Source organism: Pelodiscus sinensis, chromosome 10, assembly GCF_049634645.1.
Source record: "Pelodiscus sinensis isolate JC-2024 chromosome 10, ASM4963464v1, whole genome shotgun sequence".
Taxonomy (NCBI): Eukaryota; Metazoa; Chordata; order Testudines; family Trionychidae; genus Pelodiscus; species Pelodiscus sinensis.
In genome coordinates, this window is record NC_134720.1 from 6,520,148 (window position 1) to 6,537,939 (window position 17,792).

Below are 17,792 nucleotides of genomic sequence, written 5' to 3' on the forward strand. Positions count from 1 at the left end.
CCTGTGTGCCATATTGTACCAGGCTGGCCCTCCTTGGCATGATGGGGAGCCAGCAGGGACAAACCAGAGCTGGCAGTGGTGCAGTCAGTGCTGATCCTCTCTGCAGGGCTGGTATCTAACCCCAACCAGCCAGAGCTCTCATTGGATCCTCCCTCCCCAGTCCCACACACCAATTGGGCTCTAGGCATGTGCCTAGGTGTAAACAGGCCTCTGATGCCCGGTGGTCCCCCCCACCTTCAAATGACGTTCTCACAGCATGGGCATAAAGCAATCTGGCAGACGAGGGTGGCTTAGTGAGAATGTTGGCCAGGTCACAGAAAGGACTGCACTGAGCAGGAAACAGCCTTGGGTCACAATGCAAGTGGATAGGCAGCTCAGCAGTTCCTATTTGCTCTGGACAGGTTCGAACCCCCCGTGGGCCCATGTGTTCTAGGAGAGAAAATGTCCCCCCGTGGGCCCTATGGCATCAGACCAGTGGTCCATGTAGCTCAATATCCTGCCTTCTGACTGTGGTCAGGCAGAAGCTTAAAGGGGAATGAGTAAAACAGGGCAGTTTTATTGAGTGATACAGCCTCTGCCACAATGATCTTGCTTCTCCCCCTCCCTGCCGGGGCACCCCAGGGATGGGTCTCACTGGCTGCTCTGCTTGTGCTGTGCTTTGCCAGGGCTCCCTGGGGATGGGGCTTGCCAACCCCACTGCTGCCCTGCCTAGCCAGAGCTCCCTGAAGATGGAGCTCCCTGGCTGCTACCAGCCCCACTGGTGCGGCTCCTCGGCACTGGACTCCTGCTGGTCCATGGATATTTCTGGACCAGAGAGTCCTGGATTTGGGAGGTTCAACATGTAGTCAGATGGCTAGCGACACCCAGAACATGGGACTGCGTACCAGACCATCTTGACTACAAGCCACTGATGGACCTACTCACCATGAACTTCTTGATTTATTTTTTTAATTCAGTTTTACTTTTGGCCTTCTCAACATCATGGTTTTATAGACCCCGATTGTATCCCCCCCCCCTTGTTTCTTTTATAAGCTGAAAAGTCTTACCCATAGGGAGTAATTGTGTATCATCTTCGTACTTTGCTCCCTCACTGTTTGCCCCTTTTTCCAAATAATTTATGATCATTTCAAAGAGCACAGATTCTAGGACAGATCCTTGGAGGACCCCACTAGTTACCTATCTCCACTGTGAAAACGTGACCATTTATTCCTATCCTTTGTTTGCTATCTTTTGGTCAGTGGCCATGAGAGAACATGCCCTTTGGTCTGATGGCTGCTTACTTTGTTTAAGAGCCTTTGGTGGCAGACCTCGTCAAAAGCTTTCTGAAAGCCCAAGTATATTATATCAGCTGGATCATGCTTGGCCGCATGTTTGCTGATACTACCAAAGAATTCTAATAGTTTGGTGAGGCGTGATTTTCCTTTCAAAAGCGATGGTGAATCTTCCCCAGTATATTGTGTTTGTCTGATAAGTCTGTTTTTTTTTAATAGATCCAATCAGTCTGTCTAGTGCCTAAGTTAGGCTTAGCTGGCCTGTAATGGCCAGGATTGCCCCTGGGCCATCTTTAAAAAAAATTGACGCCTCATTAACTATTGACCAGTCGTATAGTACAGAAGCTGACGTAAGTGCTAAGTTACACACCATAGTTAGTATTTCTGCTATTCATAGTTGAACTGTTTGTTCACGGCACTTCTCATAAAGGGGCTTCCAAGGTCTGTGAGTTTTCTTCAGTGGGCAGGGGTTTCTCTCCACATTGATTCTCCTCCGTCTTACTCTGGCCTGGATGTGTTGTTGATTTGATATGTCTCCTTTAATTCCTGAGCAGCAACTGCAGCAATCCCTGACCCGAGGCTTCCACTGCTGTATCTCCCTGGACTTCCTGAAGCTTAGATCTGTTCTCTGGCAATAGCTGGCTCTCACAGGTGACATGGTGGGTACACTGCCCCTTTATGCCCCGGCCAACATTTTAATTGCTAAATGCCCCCTCCACATGCCCCCTCTCTGCTCCTCTGGGAACCCCTGCACCCTTCCCCTTGCAGGCACCACTCACCCCACTGGCTCATACCTGGATTCAGCTTCTTCCCCAGGCTGCAGAGATGTGGTCTCCCTTTCTAACTGCACAGCCAGAGAGTTACCACCAACTTCTCCTGCTCGCAGATCTGGCTTCCCCCTAGTGCCACTGGGAAAACAGTCTGGTTGGTCGAAAGATGATATTTTAGCTGCCCACCAGAAAACGATCTAGCCAGCCCCCACTGAAAAGACCGTAATGGCTCTTCCAGGGCCCATTACAATAGCTCTGGGCAAAGGACTAATCTGTTAAAATAGATATTGGTCTCTAATAAATAATGCTTGTTTATGAAGTGCTTAGGGACAACACTGGTTGTGAAAAGCACTATAAAATAAAACATTATGTCTCTGTAATATGGGGCCCAAAGCACCAAAAATATAGATCTTGACAGCGCTAATAAAAGTAGAGAAAATAAAATTAACTGTTTTTGTGGCATTTATATTCCTGCCTTTGGACCCAGGCTTGTACCTGGGGAGAAAGATTAAGACTTGCTGCAGCCAAAACATATAAAATAAAATCTCCTGCGCACATGGACAGAGTGCGGTTTACAGATTGGCACCTAGATGGTTGTGTTTTCGGGCAGCGCAAGGAGACTTAACAGGGAGGATCATTTCTGAGCATAGCCCAGAATCATAGGGCTAGAACGGACTGTAAGGCTTGTTTAGTCTAGTCTGCGTCTGGAGATGTTCTGCTTTGGATTCTGGTCTGATTTTAGACTTACAGGTGTAACTGTGTATCCTCTCTGCAAGGTAGGGCAAGAAGGATGGTCATAGAGGGGGATGAAAGATGGTCCAGTGGTTAGTGCACTAACCTAGGCTGTAGTACACGTGGGCTCCAATTCTGTCCACCATGGACATCCTGTGTGTCCCTCCACAAGTCATAGAGGGCATGTCTATGGTGTAAGGCTGTGTCACTGCTGTAGCATGCCTGGAGAAGATGCCCTATGCTGGAAGGAGAGTGCGCTCCTGTCGGCAAAATTGCTCCACTTTGGTGGAGGCACTCCGCAGCCCTGAGTGACTTCAGTTCGATTGACGTGGGCTGCAATTTGGGGCCTGCCTTCAGAGTCCCGTTTCAGTGACTCGGGCGGTGTAGATGTTCCCATTGGTGCGGGAGCTTGGCCTCCAAGACTCGCCCAGCCTGAGCGGGAAAGCCTGCTGCTCTTTTTAGTTCTGCAGCCCGAGTTCCACAAGCCCAAGTCAATTGACCCGGATGCTGAGACTCGATGTGCCGGGTTTTTCTTTGCAGACTAGACACACCCGGAGTGTCGGGGCCTCCATCTGTGAAGGGTTAACAGTGCAACACAGGGCATGGTGAGAATAAAGGCACTAAAATCAGTCAGGCTTTCAGATATGACAGTGATGGGGACTTCTAAGTGCCGAGGACAGATTCTTTCTGTGCAGTGGAATACAAATTGCAGCATTGCAGGTTGGATGAGTTTGCTTATGTAAGTATTTGAATTAGGCCTTTAAAAAAAAAGTCTAAAACCATTTTGTTCAAAGCTTTATGAAGAAATTTTATTAAAAGAAAAAAAAATAACACCCACCCCCAGACTCCCACATCTGTTTCCAATCAGCTGGAGGGAAGCATGCTCAGCTCTTGAATAAGTAGGGATGTCCTGGCTGTGGCCTCTAGCCAAATAAATAACACATCTGCACTCTGAGTAAGCCTCATCTTGTCATTCTATCACCAGTCATGGCCAGCAACTCTGAGACTTATGGGGTATGTCTGCATGGGAGGGGGACGTATATTTTCCAGCTTCATTGTAGACATCCCTTCTTTAGGTCTGGTCGAGCTAGAATGGTATGTCTACATGTCACACTTCAGGACAATTGTACTTGTATCCCCCTGCATGGTCCTTCGAAGGCACCGATCCTTCTATCCTCAACCTGCACTCTCTCGGGCAGAGACCCATTTATCTCTCCCTCATGACCAGGGTTTTTCTTAGGGTTGCCAGGTGTCCGGTATTGAACTGGACAGCCCAGTATTTGCGCCTTCTGTCTGGTAGAAAAATTCAGAAAATACCGGACATGTAAAATGTTCGGTATTTTATGTTTTTCCCTGCTCGGGCATCTGACTGAAGGGCAGTTGGGACGGCACAGCTTGGGCTGGCAGGGACAGGGGAAGGATGTAGTGGGCCAGGAATTAAAGGGGCCACAACTGTATTTTGGCCCCGGTCAGTTTCTTTTTTTGCTCAACAGCGTTTGCTGGATTCTTTAATTTTTTTTTTTGCACAACAGAATTTTTTGGGGGAGGGGGGTTTCGGTATTTTTTGTTAAACCATCTGGCAACCTTTGTTTTTCTAAGCTGCAGAGTTCCCTGCCTGTGATATTCCCAGCCAATCAGGCCAGGGCCTGCACTTAGCTTTCTCTCCAGAAGCCATGAACAGTGTAATGGCTGCAGTGAAAAGTTTCCACCCAGCTCTTTCTAAGCAGGTGTAACCCATGTCCCTAATAGGGAGAGATCTCTTTAATGACCCATTGGAGGGGAGTAGGAGTGAGTTGTGTCCGGGTCATTGTTGCTAGGCAGATTTAGCACTCCACACCCAGAAGCATCTGGAACTGGGTATGGTCGTTTGTGGGTCTGGTCCAATAGGTTCTGGTTTTCTTGCTGGGGTTATACTCCCTGAGGGCAGCTGCTGTTCTACTGCCCATGTGGCCTGTAAGAGCTGGGAGAAGCTGAGTTCAGGAGCAGAGCGCAGGCTGTTGACCCTCACTCTGAAGCACTTTGCAGCAGGTTAGTGATGCTCCTAACCCTCTGCCAGGGAAGGTGGCAGTGTTAAATGTAGCAAGGGGAAACTGGGAGGAAAAGAACTTTCAGTTTTAGTTGTGTGCTTTGAATGTTCTAATTTTAGCCAAACTGTTCTAGTGAACTTTCTCAGCTAGTGAGATTCTTCAGCTTCTCTTTAAACTCAGCAATGGGGAAAGAGTCATTTCTACCCTGTTATTCTCCGATTTTGTATTTCCTTGTAGCAAGGTTTTCTTTCAGTCTGTATACTTGTCGCTTAACTGAGTGGTTAATCGGTTAGGGGGATGGCTAGCAGGGATCCTCAGCAGAGGAGGAGTCTGCCTGGATTCCAGCTGAAGGTTCCTACAAGCAAGTGGAGGGAAGATGGTTCTGACTCAGCAGTTTGTGCAACCTTGGTGATCAGAGACGCTAACCCAGACTTAGGTGAACTAAACCTAAGCTCTGGGGTCTATCAGTTCCTTATTGTGTTTGGTGTGGACTGAACTGTTCAGCATTTTTGGTTTTCTCTTAGTTGGTTGTAACTGCGAAGATCATGTCTGTGGGTTATAAAATAGCTGTTATGTTGTAAAGTTAGATTATTATTTGTGTCATCATAAGATTTTGTAAAGTGATTTAATTAAATTCATTTCTTTAGTTCTCTTTGGGACTTGCGTGTGGGGAGGCTGACTGCCATCCCTGCAGAAAATCCTGAGAGACTGAACTCTGCGTCTCTAGCTCCTTTTCTGTGCAGAAGCTGGGGTTTGAAGGCACTGTGTTGCCTAGCCCACCCAAGGTTAGACAAGCACATTTATTCTTATGCTGAAAGCATTATAGAGGAAAAACAATAAAAGAACTCACATGTATGCTAAAGAGCTTAGCAGCTGTTACCCCAGCCCCTGTCTTGGGCTCTGGTATCTGTCAGTCTTTCAACACCCACAACTGGGTTTGCCCCGTAATTGAGATTCAGAACCAGAACCGAGGTGGGCAGTGCCGCCATTTCTTTATATAGCTTTAACCTCTGATCTTAGCCTTCAGGGACAAGTGATCCGCAGACAGACCCTGTTCTCAGAGTGCAGCTTCGAAAGGCTGGGTTTTTGCATAACCCTGTTTGGCTAAGGAGCATTAAATGCTTCCTAGGGAGCTCACTCCAGACACGCTGACCCCAAAGTCCATTGGCATGCTTTCAGTATAGTTCTTTGACCTCCCAGGCCTCACATCGCCTCTTCCCCCAGACAAGTTACGTACAATCTTGGTTGACTGTAATACCTAAACTTGGTATTTAATACAGTGTACCCCAGATACTTAAACATACAGCATTTCAATAAGGTCTCCCAAGGTCATGCAGGGACTACAGACCGGTTACAGAACCTATAGACAATGGCAAGATTACCTGATAAAATGAGTCTCCTCAGGACTCGGGTTGGGTTGGAGAAGGGGAAGGTGGTTAGACAAGCATGAGTATGCTGCTCAGGAAACTAGGGCAGGATATAGAAATGAATGTGTACAATATCTGAAAAAGGGTCCACTTTCTAATGAAAGCTGAGCCATTTGAGAGTAAGTACCAGTATCATTTGAATAAGAGAGAATGAAAAGTCTATTGTAGTCTTTTCAGTTGTTTCTTTTACCAGTTTTCAAATACCGCTTTGCAACACACCTAACGTATGCAACCAGACTCTCACTTTACAAATGCTTTCGCAACTTGAATCGTTATTGCAGTTAGAATTAAGCTTATTAATTGCGCTTACTGAAAGAATGGAGACTCGGTTATTATTGCAATACATCCAGGGCCATCATTTTACACCCCCTCCTGCCACTTCATCACCATGAACAATTTCTTCCAACCATCCTCCTGTGGGACATAGGAAGTGCATATCTACAAGTGCTACCATTATATTCCTCTAAGCAAACTAACTCAGAGTGTCTCTTCCAGTCATCAGAAAGAATGTTCACATTCTGTATCCATAGTGCAAGCATATGACAAGTCAAATGCTTTACACATCTGGATAAAAGCACAACATATTTCCTAGATCAAGTATACATTGCCAAGCTTTATTGGTGTATTTAAAGTGGCAAAACCTTCCTAGTGTAAATGCAATTGCATCACTGTAAAGTTACATCTAGACAGCGGGGCTATTTCAGGATGCCAGAAGTATCCCGAAATAGCAATTCCGCGTCTTTAAATGCACCCATTATTTCATAATATATTTCGAAATAATGGGTGCGTTATTCTGGCATCCCTGTAACCCTCGTTCCATGAGGGTTAAGGGACTTGTCGGAATAGCTCTTTATTTCGAGGTAAGGGAGCTGTGTAGAGACACCCTCAGGCTGTGTCTAGACTGGCAAGTTTTTCTGCAAAATCAGATGATTTTGCGGAAAAACTTGCCAGCTGTCTACACTGGCCGTTTGAATTTCCACAAGAACACTGACGATCTCATGTAAGATCGTCAGTGTTCTTGCGGAAATACTGTGCTGCTCCCGTTCGGGCAAAAGCCCTCTTACGCAAATCATTTGCGCAAGAGGGCCAGTGTAAACAGCACAGTACTGTTTTCCGCGAAAATAGCGATCGGGGCTTTTTTGTGGAAAACCATGTCTAGATTGGCCACGGATGCTTTTCCACAAAGTGCTTTTGCGGAAAAGCATCCTGCCAATCTAGACGCGCTTTTCCGAAAGTGCTTTTGGAAGAGAACTTTTCCGTTAAAAGCATTTTCGGAAAATCATGCCAGTGTAGACGTAGCCTCGAGTGTTTCTACTGGTGTAGCTTAAGGTTACCCAACAAAATGACATGGTTGTGCTGCTAAAAATTTTACATATAGATGATGCTGTAGTATTTTTGTTGTGTATAAACCTTCTGCATTGCGTGCCTGAGTGTTTGTGAGTCTCTAGATGTTCTTTATTTCAATCTAGACCCACTTCCAGAGGAAGAAGGGCAAGCATTTCCTTTTGTGGACTGGTCATGTCCATCTGTTAATATTGTTTGTTCTCTCCTTAGCAGTTGGGGCCCGAAAATGCTGCAGATCTTGCAGATTGTGTGACCACACTGTTCCATTACTAAGCAGTATTCAGCCTCTCAGTTGAGTGATCATCACAATAATTAGCCACGAACAAAGCTGAGAGCAACGAATCATGAAAATTGTCGATGAACAAACTTTTCAGGGAAATAAGGGCCAACATAAATCTTCAGACACTTTCTGCCAAAGCCAGCTTTTTGGGAGGGACTTGTAGGTTCCAGGAAGACCTGCAATACACCTTCTTAATAAGTGTCTTAGTTCTCCTTAATGAAGTAATGAATAGACTTTTATTAGACATTACTAGGACCTGACCAAGTTCATAGCCATGAAAAATGTGCCATTAACTGTGTAGTCTGATTTCCCCTGTGAAATGTGGGGGCTCCTACTCTGTGCAGTACCCCATCTGCTAGTCCCAGCAGGGGATTGAAAGGGATAAGATTTACTCTTCCTTTGTAGGGGCTGCTCCTGGGGTGGGTCAGACCTCTGGGAACCTCCTCCTGCTGCAGGTAGCTATGTGGCTAGGGTTGTTACCTCCCCCCCCCCCCCCATAACCCTCCCTCCTTCCCCACACATGGAGAGGCTGAGGCTGGACCTGGTTCACTTTCTCTTTCTCACACACACTGGGCAGAAAAGCTGTGGCTCCAGCTGTCAGTCTCCCATACTGCTGGGAAAACCAGCCATAGGATAAGCCCCCTCCCTTCTCATGCCCCGTGTCCCTCATTTCAGCAGGGCTGCTGGCATTAGAGCTGGGTGGCTGGCCAGCTCTGAAGTTACCACCCCTGCCAGCAGCCGGGAAAAAGTGAGGTTACCAAACCCACAACCCTTCTCCCTCTGGTTCCCTGGAGTGTGTTACTCTTTCCTTCCTCTAATCGGAGATTGTGCAGTGGTGCACACCACCCTGTGAATTGCTTCGTGTTTGTTTGGAGCTCTGTGAGCTTTCTGAATAGAGCTGGCTGAAAGACTTATCCAAAGAGCAACGTTGACTAAATTTATATTTGTTTCATTTCAAAAAGCTTTGAGTCTCCCTCTCATGTTAATTGCTCCTCATTTTCCCCACCGCATAGGCCCTCTGAGAGCGGGGCCACAAAGGGAGCAGTTGCCCTTGGGCCCAGCGGTTCATGTTTTAGCAGTGATGGCCGGAGCCCTTTAAACTGTTGCCAGAGTGTTGCGCCACATGCACCGTGTGGCTGTGAGGTCCAGCACTGCAACACTGAGGACTGGCTGCCCCGGTCCCGCCTCTTCTGCCCGAGGCCCCACCCCTTCTGGGCACATACAGCTGGCCCGCCCCACACTGTGCCTGGGGAGCTGCCCGTGATTCCACTGGTTTCAGTCTGCATAGTTGTTTTTCTATTAGTGTTAGTGAAGTGATACAGACTTAAAGCAAGGGGCACGTGAAGTGAGCTGCGTGCTGATTGCACGCTGCGTTGAGAGAGCCATACACTCCCTCTGCATTCAAAGTGCTGCTACCGTTCAATCAACAAACCTCGCAAATTCTAGGCACGAAAGCACAATTAGCCAAACTACCCTATCCTAGGAAACTCTCTTGGTTACAACAGTCTTGCGGCCCACTGACACAGAGGCCCACTTAGCAGCCGAAGTTTCCCATCACTGATCTATACAAAGGACCCGGCCACTAAGGATGGTAAATGTAGATTAATCAACTAAGTGAATAGTTGATGTAACTGGCATTGACTATTCGATTAGTCGATAAGGGCACCACTGCCTTTGAAATGTAGCAAGAGCCCTGCTGTCCCTTGCTACGTTTTGAAGGTGGGAGTGCCGTAGGGAGCATGGGGCCAGCAGGGGATGCAAGCAGGGGACTCAAGCCTTTGTGTCTCCCGCTGGCCCGTGCTCCCTGTGCGTGCTTTGCTTTTGAAATGTACAAGAGCCCCCCCCAAGGGGCTCTTGTACATTTCAAAAGTGGGAACATGGGTCTAGTGGGGGACTGCTTGAGCCCCCTGCTCATACCCTGCTCTTGCGGCACTTCTGCTTTTGAAATGTAGCAAGAGCCTGGCTCTGGTTACATTTCAAAGCTGGCAGCACTGCCAGCTCCCCGCTGCACGCCCCCCCCCATCAGGAGATGGTGCTGGGGGGGGGGGGGAACTGGCTTTTAAGAAATCTTAGCAGCAAACCTTCTGCCTCAGGTTTACAATTAGTCCATCTCCAGTCTGCTTGCCACTTATAATGGTTTGGATTCTGCTCTTAGTTACGTGCATGAAATAGTTCCAGATTTACTCTAAAGCTAATAGCATTATCCTGGGCTACCACATCTGGAGCTGGCCAGGGATCTGTCATGAGAATATACTAACTTGTCCTTGGGGTCGTATCACATTAGAACACATGTGCATTTGCCGTAAGAGCCACTGCAGTGTCGTCTTGTTCAGACTACGTAATGCAAAGTGCCCCTGCATTCTGGAAATCTATGGTTTGGATGTAGGATAAGGAATGTCTGAGGGAAAAACAGCTGATCTTCTGTTACTGCCATGTACAGTTCTCTGTGATTGTTGGTCTCTTCTTGAAGGGCGTTTGGGACTCTCACAAAAAGCTTTCTAACGGCCTCTAGGGGGGAGAGAGCCCTGGATGAAATAGCACTTTGCACGTTTGTGCCACATGTGAATTTATGAAAAATGGTATTGGCTGATGCACAAATTTTGTTCTGTATCTGCTGTAGTGCAACTCCGAAATGCCATAGCCGAGGGGGAGCGCAAGGATGCAATGCACTCTTACACGCTCCCAAAAATAAAGGGCTGTGCATCGCAGCAGGTTTCTGTCTCAACTCAAACTAGCTGTTCCCAGTCATATGAATTGCTTGTCAAAAAGTGACACAGGAAAAACCCCCCACCTCTGCCCTTATCTTGGCAAAACCCCCTTGTGCTGCTTTGGATGGGAATCGCATCTCTCAGCAGATCAGCCTGAGAGCTAGACCCCGAGGTCTGGCTGAGCTGGTGGGGTGGGAAGGTAGAACTCTGTGGGCTGCTCTCCCACTGGCTCAAATGGCTCCCAAGAGCAGAGGCGGGGAACCTGTGGGCCGGATCAGGCCCCCAGTTTCCCTTCGTCCACTCTGTGGTGGGGCTAGGGGCTTCCCTCCGCCCGCTCAGCGGGGTGAGCTAGCGGCCCAGACACACTGCAAGTCTTCCTGCCTCTGTGCCCTTCCTCCCCTGTCACAGGGCTGGAGTGCTAGCAGCTCACACCACGTCCAGGGGGAAGAGAAGCCCAGAGCCTGACCACGGACCAGATCAAGGGAAGTCGGAGGCTGGCTATCTGGCGTGCTGTGTGAGACCGCCTTGTTTCCCTCGAGGGCCAGCCCAGTGAGGACCGTGTGTTTGGTTGGTTTGTTTCTTCAGGGCCAGACCAGTGAGGTTTTTTTGTTTTGTTTTGTCTTTTGTTTTTTGCTTCCTGCTGGTATTTGGCTCCTGAATGATTTTCCTTTGGGTCCCTGGCTCCCAACCAAAAAAACATTCCCCGCCCCGGGTCCCAGAGACGCCTGCTAGCTGGCAATTGCTTGGCCGCATTGCCTTTCAGCCACGCTCCTAGCATAACTAGGGAAGCCATGCATGGCTCGGACTTGCTGTTGAGCCACCTGGGTCTGTGTCTTCCCTTGCCCGCTGGAGTAATGCAAAGGGGGTCAGGTTCTGACCCACATTCCGTCTCTTCTCAGTATTGCGGCCTTCAAAACAACAGAGTTGGCATTAGATGCTGGTTATGCCACTGGTCAGAACTGGAGACAAGTGAGAACAACTGGCGCTACTCCCCGTGAAAACCAGAGCACCCAAAGCTGTGCAGCAAGCAAACTGCAGAGCACCCCGTCCCATTTGCTGCAAGTCGGCATGTTTTTCTCTTCTGGGCCTTGGTTACTATAGGAGACTGATCTTTCTATCTGTTCCCTGGAGGCTGTGCGCTTTGTGAGTTCTTACGAGGGATGTAACAGTGTAGCTGATTACCTGATAAGCAAAAGCGTATAGATTAACGGTATGCATTTCCCTCCTCCCACCCTTGCCAGTACATTTTTAGCAGGCTGGCTAGCTCAGTTCTGGCTCGCACCGGGTCCAGAACCCACTCCTGCTGTGGCTCTGCATTTAACGTATATTAGGAGCCAGGCAGACTCCCGCCTGACACCCTGCACTGCTGCCTCTGATACAGCGGTTGCTGTCCCCGTCCCTGGGGTCTGTAGAATAGTCGACTAACTGATAAGAATTCATGAGGTTACTCGACTATTCAATTAACTGATATTGAACATCCCTAGTTCATCTGTTCTGATAGAGCAGCATGTGAGACGCCCAATTCTGCACACAGCTCCCCCGACTTCAATGGGAGCAGGATTGGATGCGCTTACTGCAAACTTTGCCACACTTTTCCAGTCTGGAAGCTTTATACATTGGCCTCAGCTTCCCATTAGCTCCCATCAGGAATGGCCAATGGCTCGGCTAGCCTTGAGAAGTGCCCAGGAAGCAGCCTAGTGCGTTTCAGAGACCTCCTGCTGTGCCGGATTACTCCTTCAGTCTGCTGCTTCGAGCCCTTTGACTGCTGCTGGCTTTGGACTCAGAAGAACAGGCCCAGCCGTGTTGTGTTGAACAGCCCATCCAAAAAGCAGCTCTGTCCTTTACAAGCTCCTTGTGGCTAAGCCCCTTTCTGTTTCAAAAGTTTGCCTTTGCATTTACGGTTTTGCTAGAATCCTATCCTTTGTTAATGAAGGAACAGGGGTCTGTGGTGCTGCGCCAGCATGTATTTCATAGCTTTGTGACCGCAGAGGGCTGTCCCTGGCATTAGGGGACTGTACAAGCTGAACAATGAGGCTGTAAATGAGAGGGAAACATTTAAATTGACTCATTTTTAGCCTGAGACAGTGGGAGAGTGACCCCTATTTATGCAGTGTAGCCATAGGGGCGGCCCCGGGAGGCTCCAGAGCTGGAGCACCCATAGAGAACAGTTAGCACTTGATGGCAGCCAAGTCCCTCTGAGCTCCGCCTGCCACTGCCAGCCAAGAACTGCTGCATGTTTTGCAGCATTCAGGAGGTATGAGGATGGGACATGCTGGGGGAGGGGGCAGGAAGAGGCAGGGTGGGGAGGGGGCAGGAGTGGAAGAGGGCAGGGCAGGGGCTTGAGAGAATGGGTGGAGTAAGGGCAGGGGTTGGGGTCGATGGGGGGGCTGACACCCCTGGCTAGACGGGAAGTCAGCATGTATGGGGGTATTCCTCTTCCCCCCTCTAATAACTAGTTCATTTAGGCCATGTCTACACTACAGAGAAAATCGAAGCTACTGCAGTCAATCTTCCAGGGTTCAAATGAGTGGGTCTAGCGAAGACAAGCTAATTAGAACTGAGAGGGCGCGCCCGTTGATGCCAGCAGTCCTGCTTCTACGAGGAGGAAGGGAAGTCGAAGGGAGAATGTGCCCCCATTGACCTCCCGCAGTGAGGACGGTGCCGAAATTCAATTCCAGCTACGTTCATTGCACAGCTTGAGTTGAAGTGTCTTAATTCAAACTTACCCCCTAGTGTAGCCCTGGCCGTACAGAGATTTACAAGTCTGCTAAAGCCTTCAAGCTTAGGCAATAAAGCCTTATTTTTTTTAAAGCCAAAGGCCCCTGGATTCAGTCCCTACCACTACCACCCTATTATGGGGCACTTAATTACAGGGGGATTTGTCTTCATCATCATACTAGAAGATCCCACTCTCCATAGCTTCTGTAGGCTGAGCTAATTGCAGTCAGGGGGCTACATCCTGCTTTAAGTGCCAGCGATGGGAATGCTTCATTCCTCAGTTCACGTATCCACTGGGAAGTGGGTGGCTGGGTGGGAGTGTTACCACTCTTTAATTTACCGGCATTGACTTATCACAGTTAGTTGATTTGCCTTAACTCTCCTGAGCGTCTCGTGTGGCTATGGTCTCGGCGAGTTGCCATGGGGCTCAAAAACCTGCTGCTGAGCTAAACTGTGGCAGCATGGCACCTGGGAAAAGCTAGGTTGGCAGGTCCCGAGAGGACAGCGAGGGCTTTGTAAGACAAAACCAGCACCTTAAATTCTCCCAAGAAACTAATAAGCAGTAGGCAAAACCCTATAGTCTGTGTACGTAATGAGAGCCTGTACCATGATCCTCTTCATACCAGGCAGCAAGGGTGCCCAGCCAATCAGAGAGCGTGGGGTAAAAGAACAGAAATACAATATGCTTTCAAACACAGGCCTGGTGGGCATAACTGCAAACTCAACTGCATAATGATTAAAGTACGACTGGCCTGCTAGTTGACTCGTTTGGTGCCCAGAGATGCACCCAAACAGGCAACAGAGTATAGCTGCCTAAACCCTTAGAACAGCATCTACTCCCTTTTCCCAGTATGAGCGAGAGCAGGACAGACCTGGCCAATGTCCCAGGCTCGTCTCGTTCTCGGGGTGCCTTGCTGAAAGGAGGTAAGTTGGCAGGCTTCTCTGCCCATCCTCTTCTGTGCAGAACACTTCTTGCGCGTCACACTGGTGTCTGCAGATACACGAAGGGTCAGCTTCCAAAGGTTTACTTTGTGTCGTGTTTCTAAAGGATGTGTTAGCTAAAAGCTGTGGGAGAGGATGTTGGAGGAGAGTCTGTCTGTCTGTCTGTCTGTCTGTGTCTGTCTGTCTGTCTGTCTTGTGCTTCGTATACAATGCAGCTGTGTGAAGACATATTCCTATGCTACAAGGACCCAACCGACCGGTAAAAAAACACCGCTGCCTCCCATATGCCCCGGATAGGCCCACATAAGGTTATGTTTGTTTCCTATTGTCTAGGATCTGTATGAAAGGGAACAACATGACTCAAGTTCTTATGTAACAAGGTCACCACATTTCTGTTCAGTTCCCGTAACAACTCACCACTATGGTCAAGGCCATTCTGAATTTGTTAAAACCAGCCAATTTGTGCCAGTGTTCAGTTTGTTTTGGCCTGCAGAGGCGCAGGTAAACATGGAGATGGGGAGGTGGGGGACTAACCCTTAGACCAGATCCGGCCCATGGCCCAGAATTTGCCCATTCCTGGTCTGTTCTCTACTGACCTTGCCACCTTCTCACCCTGGATATTTTCATTATCCAGCTGCCTAACGAATTCAAGCTCCTAGAACCATTAGGTGGGCAATTTATTGAGAATACAAGAGTTAGCGTATGCTTTTCAGTCATGCACACACCATGCACACAATCCTGCCAGTCAATGTTAGTTACCAGTCCAGAGTCTGGATCAATCTAGTGGCCAGCCAGATTGATCGCAGAGGGGAGCTGGGCTTTGTTGGTCATGATCCAATGCTCCTGGAATTGGTGCCAAGATGAACCCAAAGCCCCATAGCAAAGCACCCTGTTCTTATAGTCATTTTTCTCTAATGAGGCCTATGGATTTTGCTGTGTCAGTTTGTGACCAGTTACTCCTTAATTGGTGTTATCTTTTGATGTTAATATTCTACAACAGTTCCTCTGAGAGGGTCATCCTGTCCTGGATTGAGTTAATCAATTGTCTTTAGGGGTGCTAGCCTCCACCTTAGGGTCATCAATCGGCCCTTCCTTAATCATGGATGCGCATTGATGGCTCTCTGGTGTCGATAAGTCTCGTTAAATTTCTTCACCCCTCCTCTCTTGACCATTTGGTATTAACAATGGCCTTCACACCTTATCTTTTTCTGATGCATACATTCCTCATTCACACAAACAGTCTTTTACAGAGACCTTCAAAGGTATACAAACAGCAGTGTTTATATTGAGCAATAAAAAAGCATTGTAAATTAAACCTTATTAAATCTTGTAATCAAAACAGTTCACAATGTGGCCCGGGGCCTTCAACATTCCTCTAATCTTATTAACATAGACACAATACAAGATCCTGTCTCTTTCTTACTAAACCTTAAAACAAAGAAATGTATATTTAACTAAAGGGCCTAATGGTCTGTCAGTATAGACACTGGCAGTCTGTCAGATGCATTTCTACCAATGCCCCAGAGGGTCACAAAAAAGGGTGGCTGGCAGGATGAAATTAAGTCATACATTACTACACTATTAAACCTGAAATATAAATATAAAATCCCACGCCTACACTGCTACCAGTTGCCGATGGGCCACATGCCATTGTAGGAAGTCTTTTCATACCCCTTCCTGCATAGACTTATGAAACTCAGTCTTGAAACCATCTAGGATTTTTATCCCCGGCTGCTCCCCTTGGGAGGCGCCCTCCTCTGATGGTTAGAAGCCTATATCTAATTTCAAGCCTAAGCTCGTTGATAGCCAGTTTATATCCATTTGTTCTTGTGTCAACTTAATTTAAATAACGCCCTTACCTGTCTGACAGATCAGTAGAGAATGATCATGTCTCCCTTCAGCCTTCGTTTGGTTAGGCTAAACCAGCCAAGCTCCTTAAGTCTCCATTCCTCTGATCATCCTAATAGTCCTTCTCTGCACCTGTTCCAGTTTGCATTAATCTCGGCTAAACATGGAAGATGAGAGTTGCACACAGTACTGCACATGAGATCTCACCAGGCCCATGTATACAGGTACTAACACTTTCCTATCTCTATTGGTCATACCTTGTCTGATGCATATTAGGGTTCATTAGTCTTTTTCAGTGACATCACTGGTGACTCATACTCCTCTTGTGATCAACCAGTAATGCAGATCTTTCCCGTCCTATTTTCACTTCCAACTGGTAAGTCCTCATCTTGTAGCAATTTTTTTTAGATTGTTACATTTCATCCGTTTCTATTACACTAATTTTAAAGTCACTCGGATCTTCTTGTATGATATTCTGCTCCTCCTCTGTACTGTCAATACCTCCTGACTTTGTGTCATCTGCACATTTTATTAGCGCACTCCCACTTCTGTGCCAAAGGCATTAATAAAAATGTTGAAATAAGATTGGTACCAAGATTGATCCTTGAGGAACTCCACTAGCACCCTCCCTCCAGCCTTACTGGTCATCTTTCAGTATGACCCATTGTAGTCTCCCTGTTAATGAGTTCCTTATTCATCTTTCAGTTCTCCTATTAATCCCCCTCTCCAAATTAACTAATGATTTCCCATGTAGAACTATATCAGATGCCTTACTGAAATAAAGTTGACTATTGATTGCATTTCCTTTGAAAAGATAACTGATTTTTTTAGACAAAGAGATCCGGTCGGGCTGGCATGTAAAACCATATAGTATTTTTATCCCAATTACTGTTTACCTCTGTGTGCTTAACTGCTTTCTCTTTCAAAATTTATTCCAAGACCTAGCATACATGTGATTCAAACTAACAGGCCTGTTTCCCAGATCACCCCCGCCCTTGGAACACAAAACAAAGAAAGATCCTTTATTAGCAATTCCCCAGACATAGTTCCCTGATTTTTACACATTCCTTACAAATCTTTGCTATTAGATTTGCAATTTCATGTGCCAGTTCCTTTAATAATCTTGGATGGAGATGATCCAGGCCCTCAGATTTGATCCCATTAAACTGTACTTCAGTTAGTCTTCTATCTTGGACATGATGATAATTTCTACTTCCATAGATTAATTTCTACTAGCTACCATTCCATTATGCTTATTAAAAATGGAGGCAAAGTATCTATTTAGGTGTTGGGGCAGGCCTAGATTGCCTTTAATCTCCACACCATACTTAGTGCTTACGGGCTCCCACTTCTTCTTTCCTTGATTCGTTGGTTTTAATTTCCTTTGCAAGGTCCAATTCTCCTTAGGTTTTGGCAGGTCTCGCTTTTCTGTACTTTCTGATTTCCAAGAGGTAGTTTTCCTTGCTGATCCATCCCATCTTCTTTTCCTTCTAGCCAGGGTGTCCAACCAGTTCTGAAGCAGTAGCCACTATAATGAACTAGCTGCACTCAATTGGCCAAATAGCCACATTGTTCAAGCCAACTAGCCTCACTCAACTGGACAGCCACTAGTGGCTAGCGTGTTGGACACCACATCCTTAGACTTTCTGCTCTCTGTGAATCCCCTGTTTGAGTTGTTTGGGCTGCAACCCTGCCCTGATTTTTTTTTTTTTTCTCCCTTCTCGT

The 17,792-nt window shown here is 47.3% G+C and overlaps 1 long non-coding RNA gene across 1 annotated transcript in view; it reads left to right on the forward strand.

The window, feature by feature from the left end:
• The first annotated feature begins 4,021 nt into the window (after positions 1-4,021).
• Positions 4,022-17,792, forward strand: part of LOC106731464 (uncharacterized) — a 511,452-nt gene continuing 497,681 nt past the window's right edge. The window contains exons 1-2 of the long non-coding RNA XR_012906188.1: positions 4,022-4,801; positions 5,448-5,585. This is a non-coding gene — a long non-coding RNA (uncharacterized LOC106731464). The remainder of the gene's footprint in view (positions 4,802-5,447; positions 5,586-17,792) is intronic.